At 40.3% G+C, this 15,620-nt stretch overlaps 1 long non-coding RNA gene across 1 annotated transcript in view; it reads left to right on the top strand.

Moving 5' to 3' along the window:
• The first annotated feature begins 3,852 nt into the window (after positions 1 to 3,852).
• Positions 3,853 to 15,620, top strand: part of LOC120371034 — a 29,178-nt gene continuing 17,410 nt past the window's right edge. Inside the window, exons 1-4 of the long non-coding RNA XR_005584105.1 lie at positions 3,853 to 4,105; positions 8,330 to 8,448; positions 9,800 to 9,929; positions 14,412 to 14,546. This is a non-coding gene — a long non-coding RNA (uncharacterized LOC120371034). The remainder of the gene's footprint in view (positions 4,106 to 8,329; positions 8,449 to 9,799; positions 9,930 to 14,411; positions 14,547 to 15,620) is intronic.

The following is a 15,620-nucleotide window of genomic DNA, read 5'->3' as shown; positions in this document are numbered from 1 at the left end:
AACTGTTTCAGATCCTGCCTGCCCAGCTCACAGAGTGCGGGATTCACAGAGGCCAGGCTAGTTGGGGGATTTTCTTTTTACTACACTGCAGTCCAATATAATATCAAGCTTCCTAAATTGACATAATCTCAAGATTATAGTTCTCTATGGAGACATTTGGGTCGGTTTGTTAATTATCCTGGCTTTCCACACACCAGGCGAAGAGAAGGAAGTGAGCAGGCAAGCCGGTCACGTAATTATTTCAGTGCTACGTGTTAACTGTGGGAGAGACCTTTCGAGAAATGGAGAGAGGTCTGAGAATGGCAAGGGATGGGGTGAGGAAGAGAAAAAGAGAGATGCGCGCACACAGCATGAAGTAGCAGTAGAAACCTAGGGCTAAGACTAGTACTGGGGGGGTGAGAATTCAGCCAGGCTCTAGGTCGAAGCTGCCATAGTTCAGGACAAAACCAGTATTTGGCACTTGATTAGTGCCTGTCGTCTGGGTGTAGTGAGCACAGCAGACTGTATAAACATTGGAAAAACTATTGATTTGGCAAGTAGTGGGCAGTGCCTTCTTTTTTGCACGTTTATTTGTCCTTATAAATGGCGGTACAAAGCCTCTCCACCTCTGCTACGTTTGCTGGTGGGCCTTGATTGGATCTGAAGCTGTCATTTATTTCATCCCTATATTTAACTTTAAATGAAGTCAGAATTGTTATTAATATTTAGTATTTCGTAGATTCATAGATTCCAAGGCCAGACAGGACCATTGTGATCATAATCTGATCCTTGTGTGACGTTATCTGATTAAAATATGACCATATAGATCATTGTTGCAGTCATTGTTATATATTTGCAACAAATCTTGTGCAAAATGTGGCATGTAAGATGTCTACAAAAATGTTATGATTTGCTGGTTATGATTATGCTATCTGTATGCATGTATCATTTTCGTATTTGAAGTTATGAATATTGGCTCTATACCTGGATTTCAAATGTTTGTTCCTGCAGTAATGCCCACAAGGTAGTTACCCAGCACATCTTGGAGGGACTATTCAAACTGAGTGGTCCATTGAAAGAATATTTAACTGATAATGGAGCATGGCAGATGCCCATCTGCATTTAATGGAATTTCCTGCTGTGACTAGGTGAAATGCATGGACATGTGACTTGCCCATGTGACTCCAAACTCCATCTTGTTGCTGTAATTTTCCACAGTAAGAACAATGGGTTTCCCTCCACATGGCAGAAGCTATAAAAGGCCCTGGAAACATTCCCATTTTGCCTCTTTCTTGATCAAAGCTCTGGACTATGGACTTATATTAATGGGAGCATTCTAACCAGGGGAATGAGATCCATCCAATGATTTGGAAGCAACCAGAGACTTATCAAGCCAGCACTTTGTTCCATCACTGCTACAAGCCTGAACCAAGAACTTTGCAATTATTGTATGTATTTGATCCCTTTAACCAGTTTTAACTCTCACCTTTCTTTCTTTCTTTCTTTCTTTCTTTCTTTCTTATGAATAAACCTTTAGATTTTAGATACTAAAGGATTGGCATCAGCATGATTTTTGCATAAGATCTGAGTTCTATATTGACTCATGAAAGCTCATGCTCCAATACATCTGTTAGTCTATAAGGTGCCACGGGACTCTTTGCTCGTTGTAAAGAACCACTCACCTTTAAATCCAATGGTTTTGGTGGAGAAATAAGAAGTGGAAACTGGTTTTATGACTTCTTGTTAGCCAGGGTGGGGAAACAGAAGTTTGCTTTTGTTGCTGGTTTGGTATGTCTTATGGAAGAATAACCACCAGTTTTGGGTTGGGTTTGCCCTGTTTCTCAGCAGTTTGTCCTGAGTTTGGCATTCTCAGTTGTGACCAATAGAATCTCCCAAAAATAATTCCTCAGGCAGATCTTTTAGAAAAACATCTGTTCTTCATTTAAAAATTGTCAGTGATGGAGAATACACCACAACCCTTAGTAAGTTGTTTCAGTGGTTAATTTCTCTCACTCTTTAACAAAATATATGTCTTATTTCCAGTCTGAATTTCTCTAACTTCAGCTTCCAGCCATTGGATCACATTGTGTCTTTCTCTGCTAGATGGAGGAGCCTATTACTGAATATTTGTTCCCCATGTAGGTACTTATAGACTGTGATCGTCACCTTTTAGCCTTCTGTTTGTTACGCTAAATAGACTGAGCTCCTTGAGTCCATCACTCTAAGACAGGCTTTTTAATCCTTTAATCATTCTCATGGTTCTTCTCTGAACCCTCTCCAATTTCTCAACATCCTTCTTGAATTGTGGACACCAGAACTGGAGACAGTATTTCAACAGCGGCCACATGCGTGTGAAATACAGATGTAAAACGTATATAAAATATAACCTCTCTGCTCCTACTTGAGAGTCCCCTCTTTATGCATACAAGGATTGTGTTAGCTCTTTTGCCCACAGTGTATCATTGGAAGATAAAACAAACATATTGTTTGATTGGCCCAGTTTACCAAGTGATCCAGATGGCTCTGTATCAGTGACCTGTCCTCTTCATTAATTACCACTCCCCCACTCCTTGTGTCATTTGCAAAATTTTATTAGTGGTGATTTCATGGTTTCTTCCAGGTGATTAATAAAAATATTAATAGCATAGGGCCAAGGACTGATTGCTGCAGGACCCCACTAGAAACACATTCATTTGATGAAGATTCTCCATTTACAATTACATTTTGAGCCCTTTCAGTTAACCAACTTTTAGTCCATTGAATGTGGGCCACGTTAATTTGATATTGTTCCAGTTTTTTAATCAAAATGTCATGAGGTATCAAGTCAAAGGCCTTACAGAATTCTAAGTACATTACATCAATACTATTACTTTTATCAACCACATTTGTAATCTCATCAAAAAGATATCAAGTTAGTTTATTTTCCATAAATCTGTGTTGATTGGCATTAATTATATTATCCTCCTTTAATTCTTTATCAAGGCCCATATTAGCCACTCCATTATCTTGTCCAGGGTCTTGCCCAGACTGACAGGACTATAATTATCCAGGACATCCCATTTACCCTTTTAAAATATTGGCACATTAGCATTCTTCCAGTCTTTTGGAAATTCCTTGATATTCCAAGACTTAATGAAAATCAGCACTAACAACCCAGTGAGCTCCTCAGCCAGATTTTCTGATTTACAAAATATCTAACTTTAGTAGCTTCTCTTTAACCTCCTCGAGAGATACTAGAGTAGAAAGGGTGTTGTCATATCATATGACTATATAATCTGTTTTTTTTCCCAAATAGAGAAATGAAATATAAATTGAACACACCATTGTTGCATTATTATTGATAATTCTAACATTTCTGTCTAGTAATGGACCAATAACATTGTTAGGATTATTTTTTGTTCCTAACACACTTTAAAAAATCCTTATTGTTCTTAACCCTGTTGGCCGTAGTTTTTGCCTGGTATCCCTTTGCCTCCCTTATTAATTTTCTACAGTTCCTAACTTTTCATTCATATTCATTACTATCAACTCCCTCTTTCTTTTTACTATTACCGAAGGGCCTAGGAGCCCTAGTCATAGACCAGAACCCTGTGCTAGGCACTGTACAAATGCTGAACAAAAGGACAGTCCCTAGCCCAAGGAGCTTACATGCTATCTTTTTATTGCATTTATGACACTGAGCTGCAGCTGGGAGAAATATGCGCCTGTGATATATTACTACTTTTAGAACTTGATTCAAAATCCATTGAACTCAATGGACTTGGAATGTAGCCCAATTGTGCCATCGCTGGTGAGTTACAAAGAAGAAGGTCAAGGTGAGGTCATAATGAAGGAGGTCATAATAAAATTCTAACTGCCAGTGAAAGGCTGCTCCCCAAAGATCATCTCCTGAAAATGACATCAACAAACTGTATTGTACAAAAAAGGAATGAATACATAGCAACTTTCCAATTGGTACTGTGTTTCTGTGGCTTGGGAACCTTTTTGAACGCCAAATTATGCTTTAAAAAAAACCAGAACCTGAAGTGGCGGAATGGAAATCAAAGCAGTGCTATTTTGTGTGGTTTCTGGTAAAACATGAAGACAGTGATTAGCAGCTCATGAAATTTCTATACCAGAGGCAGAGGTTAGCAGGAGATAGACAATCTTTGCCCTTCATTCCCGCGCCCCCACCCCCCCAAAAATGAAACACATATGAAGCACGTTTCAGGATTCCGCCTCTATGGTATCGAAACACTCAGGCTTCATTTCTTGTTCTTATGGTGGATGTGAGAAACCGAAGGGGAGTTTTTAAGCCACAGTGCCACTGTTTTTAAATTTATTTTCACAGGAACCAAAATAGACAATGGAAAAGAACTAAACAAACTTTCAGTTTCCAGTTAGAAAAAGGCTCCAGTCTGTTATTTTACCACAAGCATTCTTGTTTAGTTAGTGGTGCATGTGGTCATCCCACAAATGTACTAGCTCAGATTGTGATGGGAGCAGGAAAAGTAATTAAAGGAATCAGAGGAAATAACCATTCAAAATGGAGGGAGTGTTGCCCAATGGATAGAGGACAGGATAAGGAGTTAGGAAACCATTCTGTTCTAGCTCAGACACTGTCTTTGCTTTGTGACCATGGGCAAATCATCGCTCTGTGCCTCAGTTTCCCCATTAATAATGAAGGGGATAATGATCATTACCTGTCTGAAAAGCATTTTGAGATCTACGGATGAAAAGCACTGTATACTAGCTAAATATTTTTATTTAACAGCGCTCGGGCTAACCATGCTGGAAGTTGTTTTTAGAGCAAAAGATTTACACAATGTGCTCAGGCTTGCTCTGTTTTAAAGAAAACTAGTCCCCAGGTCAGTGTGTGTGAGGTCACTTCATCAGTCACCACTTTGATGCAGGTAGCCCTCTCCAACACATTGTGCAGAGCACTAAAAGAAAACTGGCTATTTCTTCACGTTTCACACCTTCTTAATTACCCACCTGCGTTCCTTTTACTATAAAGGCTTGAATAGGATCACTCATAAACTAAAGGCCAAAAGGAAATTGCCCGTTTGTTAAAATTGCCTCATCAATATACAGTGGAATTATTTAATATCTGAACCCCTGGCCCCATAATTTTCTTTTGTTATTTCCATAGCACTCTGAAGCCTACATGGCCCACAGTGAGCATGAAACACATGCCCACTAGCCTAAGAGAGCTACAGTTTTAACCAAAATCTCAAATCCTTCCATCATAGAGTGTCACATTAACTCTTCCTGCACTAAAGCTTGGATTTCACCCCACTCTCTGTTAAAGCCCCAACCATGATCCGAAAAGTAATATCACATCCTCCTAGGTATTAGTACACGCAAGTGGACACTTACTGGTTTTCAGTCAAACAGCTGTCCGGGGAAGTATTAAAACAATAGAACCTCTTGTAGTTGAAAGGAGCCTGGAGGAGTATCTGGTGCATTTGGTGAAGTTGGGTAGGATGTTTTCATTACTTCTATATCATTTCTAGAGGGTGAGGAGTGAGTGTGTGAGAGAGAGATTCAGAGATGATGATGATGATCTAAGTTGGTGTCCATTGGGAGTGAATACTAATGATAATTGGTTCCATACTTTATAACGTCCTGTGTTAAGCAGATGAGAATAGATGATCATAAAGGTTCCTTCTGGCCTTAACATCTATGTGTATCTAACCACCATCCCCAGCTTGTTTTGTAGTCTAAATATGTTTTAATTAAAAAGAAAAACAAACAAAAACATGTAGATTTTAAGGCCAGAAAGGGTCCTTATGATCATAGATAAATACATGAATGTGTGAATCTTTATTTCACACCTTCTTGCACCTCTCTGTGGATGATTTTTCCTGCTACAACCTCTCTTTCGGGGTTTAAGTTGCACCGACTTACTCTCATTCTGATGTTCACTTCCATATCATTTGCACATTCATTTCCAGTATCTCTGAATGCAGCCCCGTGTCCAGCCTAGCCTTCAGTATCTCCGCTGATGACAATGCTGTACCATCCCCAGCTTGTTTCATGGTCTAAATCTGTTTTAGTTAAAAAGCAAAACCTAAAACAAAAATTCCTGTTATTTCAACCAGTTTTATCCATGCATTAGCTCCTGTTCTATATAGAGATATTTGGAGATATACCTGTCTCATAGAACTGGAAGGGACCCTGAAAGAACATTGAGTCCAGCCCCCTGCCTTCACTAGCAGGACCAAGCACTGATTTTGCCCCAGATCCCTAAGTGGTCCCCTTGAGGGCTGAGCTTACATCCCTGGGTTTAGCAGGCCAATGCTCAAGCCACTGAGCTATCCCTCCCCTGTCTTAAGGGTGACAGATCAGGCTATTTTAGCTTGCATACAATGCAGATGCTAAGCCTGGTCATGATATAATTTGGCCTGAGTGTTTGACTAGAAGGTCTCCTGTTACAATGAGATCCATAGGGTGACTGTATGCTGAAGCCATGACCTGTCCCATCCAGGCCTTCTTTTCTCTTTGTGTCTTTGTGCCATACCCAATTTGCTGTTCAGTTTCCCGCCAGTCTTGGACCTTGGTATTCAGCTGTGTAATTCCTACCATTCAGTTGCACAGTTCCTAGAGTCTGTAATAACAACAACAATTAAGGATGAAGAGGCCACAACTAGAGCTATATATTTTTTTTTAATTTATGCCACTGCCAAAGAAAGTGCAGCAGAAACAGCTGCATGATCTCATCCATCCATGTCTATGACAGGGTAGCAACAATTACCCTTAGGGTATAGTAGCTGTTCACAAGTCTGGCTCTTGATCATAAGACAGGGTCACTTACAGTGCCAAGTGGCTTCTTCTGTGATGGCTTCTCTAACAATGAGGCTTTGGAAAAATTTCCCCTGGAGGGGCAAGAAATTTAGTTTAAAAAACAAAACAGCTCACATTAAAAGATGAGCTCTAAACCAATCAAAGTCAGAGACTTCAGCATTCTGTCCTCTGTTTCTATGGCATCCATGTTTCTGGTTGAGGGCCTTTAGTGGAATAGTATACGAGGAATCAGAGGCCCAGGGATGGGAAATAGGATGAAGCATAATGGCTCAGGGTGCATCTTCACTAAGAAAAATGGTGCATTCTTACCTCAAGTTAGCTAACGCATTGCAATTGACACAAGGTAAAATCCAAGTGAAGCAGCCAGATTGCTGAAGTCCCTGATTTCGATCTTTGTGTTAGCTAACACAAAATAAGAATATGCCTTTTTTCCCTAGAGAAAACAATACCTCAGGGTCTTGGATAAAATACTTGACTGAAGTGTGTCCTTTGCATTATTTTGAATTCTCCCTTCACTACAGTAGAACCTCAGAGTTACGAACACCAGAGTTACAAACTGACTAGTCAACCACACGCCTCATTTGGAGCCGGAAGTACGCAATCAGGCAGCAGAAGATTAAAAAATAAAAGAAGCAAATACAGTCCAGTATTATGTTAAATGTAAACTATTAAAACAAATAAAGGAAATGTTTAAAAAAAAAGATTTGACAAGGTAAGGAAACTGTTTCTATGCTTGTTTCATTTAAATTAAGATGGTTAAATGCAGCATTTTTCCTCTGCATAGTAAAGTTTCAAAACTGTAATTAAGTCAATGTTCAGTTGTAAACTTTTTAAAGAACACCCATAACGTTTTGTTCAGAGTTATGAACAACCTCCATTCCCGAGGGGTTCGTAACTCTGAGGTTCTATTGTACTATTATGAGGAAGCCCAATGCCTTTCGGTCTCAGCTGGGCTCATTGTGGGAGTGTTTGAATTGAGCTGTGATCTCGAAGTGTGGCTGAGCGCCAACATGATGATAAAAGTGTCAAGGAGAACAGACCTGCTTAGAACAGGTTAATGCTGCTGTTGGGGCATCTGGGGGAAAAGGCAGAGATCACATTTGCAAAGCAACAAAGGGCCAAGGTACTGGGAATCAAAGGCAGATGCAAACATCTGTTTCCACAGGGGCATCTCTGGCGTTGGTGGGTCTTGTATGATCTTTAGGGTGTATAGAAAATGATGAAAAACCTGGCACAAAGGGGACTTGCTGCCAGCAGAGAAAAGCTCCATTTTACTCTTTCGCACTCCCCCTGTGTTATTGTCTTTGTCCGGTTTAACCTCCCCTCTTTTATGAAATTAAAATGATAAGAGCAGATAAGAAGCAAATTTAATTAAGGCTGCTTTAAAAAAAAAAAAAGAACCCAGGCAGCTCTCAGCAACCTTGTTATTCCCTTTGAAGCTCTGACTCATCTTCCTGGTCCCATTAAAACATAAAGCCCGTGTGGTGGGCTAGCAGGGCTTAACCACACAGTGGGGAATCTTGCCTAATCCTATTTGATCTCCCTTTATTTTCACAAATCACAGACCCCGGCTTCACCATTCAAAAGAGAGGAGGCCCTTGGAATGGGAGCAGAGGATTTCAGGCAGCCCCAGTCAGCTGCTGAGCAGGCTTCATAAGAGGAGTTTTGAATGTGACTAACCAGGTAAATAAACACTGACAAAACCATCTTTTAACCCTGAGACACCCATTGAGGCAGGAGATTAAATCAGGTGTCTGGATGTATTTGATCAGGAGGCTCAGGAGGCAGGCCTTGTGCTCTAGAGACCAGCTTTATCTCCATGAGGTAATGTTTTGCGCTGACTCAGGGTCATTAACAAGAGAGCCAACGGCTCACAAATCAGAGCAGATAAACAAATCGGGAATATGGAACAGTGCTGGGAAAAGAGCACACAGCTGCCTTATCACTTGGGTTCTTATCTCACGGCCTTAGTCTACATGAGCTACAGTACACAGTGTGTTAATTCAGGCCATCTCCTAGTGTGCCTGTAGGCCACCAAATTTTAATGCTGCTAATGTGAAGTTGGGGGCGGGGGGGAGATATACATTTTCACAGATGATTAGAACTTTTTTGATAGGCACCGTGCAATTATTGCCTCCAGAGAGCTTCGTATTTTCCTAAGGCATTTTCTATTGTTAATCCTGCAGGCAATTCCTCCCTCTTCTGTGTAAATTGAGGGCCTGATTTTGAGTTTTATACAAGTGGAGCTCCACTGACTTCAATCAATTTATTTCTCCTGATTTACACCTGTGGAACGCAAGGCAGCCTCAGGCCCTGTACAGCTGGGTTTCCACACTGCAGAACGTAGGGTTTTCCGTATTAGACTGGGCCAAATTTTGCAGATTAATAGTTTATGAGATGAAAAAATGCTGTTTGGGTTGACCTGCACATTCGACACAAATAGTTTCGGCCAGAGAAGGAGGTGCTGCTGCTGCAGTAGAGCCACATCGACTCCCTAACCCCATCCTCATCCCATGTGCTTATTACTTTAGCTTGGTGGTTAAGGCATTCACCCAGGATGCTTGGAGACTCAAGCATCAATCCCTGCTCCGGAACAGACCTGAAATGCAATTTTTTTTTTCAATTCACCAAAAAAAAATTTCACCTTTGGTTCAACCATAACCATTCTTTTTTATTTTTTTCGGAATTGCCACTGAACCAAAAAATCATTTATTTGCCCAGGTCTACTCCATATGATTATATCCATATCATGCATCCAGTAGTGACCTCTACCAATCAACCACTGGGCCATGCTATGGTGTGAGCATGGAAGCCCTTTCAACAAGGTGACCCATACTCCTGCCACTAAATTCAGCCATAGCATACACTAACCAGCTGCAAAGAAATCAGTGGGACTCATGCCTGCTTATGCTAGGGCTGAATTTAGCTGCTGAAGTGCCAGGCATTATATAGCCCTTGTAGATTTAATGATCTATGCATTTTCTTCATGTTCATATGAGACATCTATTTCTTTTTCTTTCCTTCCTTCACTCAGATGCATGCAGAAAGTCACAACAAGAAACCTGGGTAGCCATCATTATTTTGGACTGCAAAACATTTTGATTGGGGTGAAGGCAGGAGTTGTCCCCGATTGTGTAGGCGGCACCAGGAGATGAACACCTCACGTGAATTAGCTGTCTTCACTCTTCCCTTCCCCCAAATACATTTAATGCTACTGGGCCAATCCTAGCCACCTGTGAAAACCTTTCCTTACTAAACACAAAGTTAATCTAGTTGAGCTCTAGATTAACAACGGCAATCCTCCCAGTCACTAGTCATTGCTTGTACTTAGCCAACAAACTGCATGGTGAAGGGGAAGGAGGCAGGTATTTGCAAGGTTTCCAAATAGTTGGTCTTTTCTCCAGGTCAGGGAGGGCTTCCTCTGGGCAGCGCTTTTCTTTTTCTATACTCCTCCTGGATCTATTACCCCATTTAGAAAGAGTTTACAGTTCCTTTCAGTCAGGATGACATTTATTTTACATGAAGAGAACAACAGTTGCGGAAGTTGCGGAACTATTAACTATGGTTTGTAACCTGTCCTTTAAATCGGTTTCTGTACCCAATGACTGGAAGATAGCTAATGTAATGCCAATATTTAAAAAGAGCTCTAGAAGTGATCCCGGCAATTACAGACCGGTAAGTCTAACGTCGGTACCGGGCAAATTAGTCGAAACAATAGTTAAGAATAAAATTGTCAGACACATAGAAAAACATAAACTGTTGAGCAATAGTCAACATGGTTTCTGTAAAGGGAAATCGTGTCTTACTAATCTATTAGAGTTCTTTGAAGGGGTCAACAAACATGTGGACAAGGGGGATCCAGTGGACATAGTGTACTTAGATTTCCAGAAAGGCTTTGACAAAGTCCCTCACCAAAGGCTCTTGTGTAAATTAAGTTGTCATGGAATAAAAGGGAAGGGCCTTTCATGGACTGAGAACTTGTTAAAAAAACAGGGAACAAAGAGGCGGAATAAATGGTAAATTCTCAGAATGGAGAGGGGTAACTAGTGGTGTTCCCCAAGGGTCAGTCCTAGGACCAATCCTATTCAACTTATTCATAAATGATCTGGAGAAAGGGGTAAAAAGTGAGGTGACAAAGTTTGTAGATGATACTAAACTGCTCAAGATAGCTAAGACCAAAGCAGACTGTAAAGAACTTCAAAAAGATCTCACAAAACTAAGTGACTGGGCACCAAAATGGCAAATGAAATTTAATGTGGATAAATGTAAAGTGATGCACATTGGAAAAAATAACCCCAACTATACATACAATATGATGGGGGCTAATTTAGCTACAACGAATCAGGAAAAAGATCTTGGCGTTATCGTGGATAGTTCTCTGAAGATGTCCACGCAGTGTGCAGAGGCGGTCAAAAAAACAAACAGGATGTTAGGAATCATTAAAAAGGGGATAGAGAAAAAGACTGAGAATATATTATTGCCCTTATATAAATCAATGGTACACCCACATCTCGAATACTGTGTACAGATGTGGTCTCCTCGTCTAAAAAAAGATATTCTGGCACTAGAAAAGGTTCAGAGAAGGGCAACTAAAATGATTAGGGGGTTGGAACGGGTCCCATATGAGGAGAGATTAAAGAAGCTAGGACTTTTCAGCTTGGAAAAGAGGAGACTAAGGGGGGATATGACAGAGGTATATAAAATCATGAATGGTGTGGAGAAAGTAGATAAGGAAAAGTTATTTACTTATTCCCATAATATAAGAATAGAGCCCACCAAATGAAATTAATGGGCAGCAGGTTTAAAACAAATAAAAGGAAGTTCTTCTTCACACAGCACACAGTCAACTTGTGGGACTCCTTGCCTGAGGAGCTTGTGAAGGCTAGGACTATAACAGGGTTTAAAAGAGAACTGGATAAAATCATGGCAGTTAAGTCATTAATGGCTATTAGCCAGGATGGGTATGGAATTGGGCTAGATGGACCTTTGGTCTGACCCAGTATAGCCGTTCTTATGTTCTTATGTAACAGCAAACTTAAAGATATATTATTGGTATGTGTATTTTGCTAGTGACAAGGAGTCCCAAGAGAGCAAAGCCTCATCATGCTAGGGGCTGTACAAATGCACAATAACAAACAGGCCTGCTCCCGAAGAGCTAACAGTCTAAAGAGACAAGATGGTATTATCCCCATTTTACAAATGGGGAAGTTAGGAACCTAAATAACTTTGATGATCGAGGCCTAAGTGACTTAAGAACATGAGCTGCCATATTGGGTCCGACCAAAGGTCCATCTAGCCCAGTTCCTGACTCTGATAGTGGCCAGTACCAGAGTGTACGGAACAGGACAATTTTTGAGAGCTTCACCCTTGTCTTCCCCCTCAAACTGATATAGTTCTTTATTAAACCCAGTTCTACTTTTGGCCATCACAACATCCCCTGGCAATGAGTTCCACAGGTTACTTGTGTGTTGTGTGAAAAAGTAATTCCTCTTGTTTGTATTAATCTGGCTTGTGCAAGGTCACACAATGAGTCTGTAGGAGAGCTGTGAACTAAACCCCAATGCCTTAAGTCTTAACCCAGGCACTCAACCACCAGACCATCCTTCTTCTCTGTCTATACAGTCTTATGTATGTTTACATATCTCAGAACAAGATAAGAACGGCCAGACTGGGTCAGACCAATGGTCCTTCTAGCCCAGCATCCTGTCTTCTAACAGTGGTCAATGCCAAATGCTTCAGAAGGAATGAACAGAACAGGGCAATTTATTGAGTGATCTATCCCCTGTTGTACAGTCCCAGGTTCTGGGAGCCAGAGGTTCAGGGAGACCCAGAGCATGAGGTTGCATCCCTAACCACCTTGGCTAATAGCTACTGATGGACCTATCCTCCATGAATTTATTTAGTTCTTTTTTGAACCCTTCACATCACCCTCTGGCAATGAATTCCATAGGTTGGCTGCGCAATATGTGAAGAAGTACTTCCCTATGTTTTAAACCTGCTGCCTGTTAATTTCATTGGGTGTTCTTGTGTTATGTGAAGGGTTAAATAACACTTCCTTATTCATTATTCATGATTTTATAGCCCTCTATCAGATCCTCCCTTACTCATCTCTTTTCTAAACGGAATAGTCCCACTCTTTTTAATCTCTCCTCATATGGAAGCTGTTCCAGACCCTTAGTCATTTTTGTTGTCCTTTTCTGTACTTTTTCCAATTTTAATATATCATTTTTTGAGACAGGGTGACCTGAACTGCGCACAGTATTCAAGGTGTGGGTGTACCAGAGATTTATATAGTGGCAATATGATCTTTTCTGTAGTATTATCTATCAGTTTCCTAATGGTTCCTAATATTCTGTTAGCTTTTTTGACCTGCTGCTGTACATTGAGCAGATATTTTCACAGAACTATTCACAATTAGGGTTGCCAATTTTGGCTGGATGTGTTCCTGGAGGTTTCGTCACGTGACATATTCTTTAATTAAAGATTAATCTTTAATTCCTGGACACTCCAGGACAATCCTGTAGAATTGGCAACCCAACGACTCCAAAATCTCTTTCTTGAACAGCTAATTTAGACCCCATCATTTTGTATGTATTGTTGGGATTACGTTTTCCAATGTGCATTACTTTGCATTTATTAATATTGAATTTCATCTCCCATTTTGTTCCCCCATTACCAAGTTTTCCAAGATTCCTTTGTAACTCTTCACGGTCAGCTTTGGACTTACCTACCTTGAGTAATTTTGTATTATCTGTAAACTTTTCCACCTCAGTGTTTGCCCCTTTTTCCAGATCATTTATGAATATGTTAAACAGCACTGGTCCCAGTACAAATCCTTGGGGGACCCGCTGGTTATCTTTCTCCATTGTGAAAACTCACCATCTATTCCTGCCCTTTCTTTCCTATCTTTTAATCAGTCACTGATCCATGAGAGAACCTCCCCTCTTGTCCCATGACTGCTTATTTTGCTTAAGAGCCTTTGGTGAGGGACCTGGTCAAAGACTTTCTGAAAGTCCAAGTACACTATATCCACTGGATCACCCTGGTCTACATGTTTCTTGATACCCTCAAAGAATTCTAATAGATTGGTGAGGCATGATTTCTCTTTACAAAAGCTGAGTTGACTCTTCCCTAACATATTGTGTTCATCTATGTGTCTTATAATTCTGTTCTTTACTACAGTTTCAACCAATTGCCTGGTACTGAAATTAAGCTTATTGCCCTGTAATTGCCAGGATCGCCACTGGAGCCTTTTTGAAAAATCAGCATTATATTAGCTATCTGCCAGTCATTTGGTACAGTAGACACATGTTTGCACAATACCTTCTCGGATCAGTCTGAAATGAGACAGAATGGTGACTCTAGGAGTCAGGGAAAAGAGAGGAGTTTGTTTTCCTTTGTGCTACTTTATCTCACTTCAATGGGAGCAGTCAAAAAATGTCGAGGATAAATGAAAAACAACGGTTGGGCTTGGGTCCAAGTGGTTCACAGAGGACCCCAAATGAGTTTATATCTTCCTTTCAAGTTGTACAAATAAAAGGTGCTGGCATAAAAAGAACAGCATTTTTCTTTGTGGAAATCGTTCGCTGAACTCATAGCATGAATAAGATTTCCCCCACCCAACATGCAATATTTTGCAATCTTAGGTTTTCCTTGTGCTAAGATCTTTCCGGAGAGACATCCAGCTGAGGCCCTGCCCACTTACAGTTATTACAGTCTCTGTACCAGTTTTTGCAAGATCAGCAATGCTACTCTGGAGCCTGGGCCGCATTCCAATTCAGGTAACTACTTTCAGCCTCCCTCAAGTCCCGCTGCACTTTCAATTGGACAGTGTATTTCCTGCTCTCATATTGTTGCTGTGCACAGTTATACTGCTGTCATGCCCCAGCCCAGAGGTAGGCGCACACCAGCTTCCAATTAAACATAACAATGGGCAGCTTTATTTTGTATCTAGCGTCTTTCATAAAATCATAACCCAAAATGTTTTTAAAAGGTAAGTAATCCTTGTAGGAAGGAAATTAGAAGTTTAAAAAAAAAAACAAGAAGAAAAGATACATTTTCAGATGAGCTTTGAAAAGTTATAGTCAATGAAGCAGAGATTTACAGGACTACAGATATCATGGTGATTTGTATGATATAAGAACCAGATTAGGATAGACTGGAAAGGCTGTTCTATAACAGTGACAGTGTTATATGACAATGCAGAGAGAATTCGGGTGCATAGTTAGGATGGAAGTCGAAAGACAAAAGCTCCGTTTTGGAGGCTGGGATAAATTCATGCTGGATTTCTGAAACAAAGAGGGCACACTGATCTCTTTGAGGAGGGTGGTAGTGTAGCTGTGGTTTGCAATATGCGTAAGGCCCTTCATTTTCAGTTTTTACTAATTTTTTACTGAAAAATCAGCAGGTTTACAAAAGCTATTATTCAGTTTTTACCAATTTTCACCCAAATGTTGGACTACTCAAGTACACGAAAATGCTGAATATGTTGAGAAAATCCAGTATATGACATTAGGTCGAGGTGTTTATGTCAATAATAAATTTGTCTAAGTGAATGTGAGGCTGTCTGGCATTTAAAGTCAGGCAACGTACTAGAAAATATGCACACACACACGGATGCATATATGTATGTACTGTTAATGAAATAAACCATAGCATTAAACTGCTTTTACTTTCAATACTGTTACATTTCTCTATTTCCTGCTTTTTTCTGTCCTCCCATCCCCCAGTATTAACCCCAACGCTTCTCTAGACAACCGTAAAGTTAATTTCTTGCACTGATTTTTAATTTTTTTTTAATAAACACTGATAAATTCCCAGGAAATTTTAAACAAAATAAAAACGGAAAATGAAGG

This window comes from Mauremys reevesii, linkage group 8, assembly GCF_016161935.1.
Source record: "Mauremys reevesii isolate NIE-2019 linkage group 8, ASM1616193v1, whole genome shotgun sequence".
Taxonomy (NCBI): Eukaryota; Metazoa; Chordata; order Testudines; family Geoemydidae; genus Mauremys; species Mauremys reevesii.
This window is presented reverse-complemented; position numbering and strand designations above follow the sequence as displayed.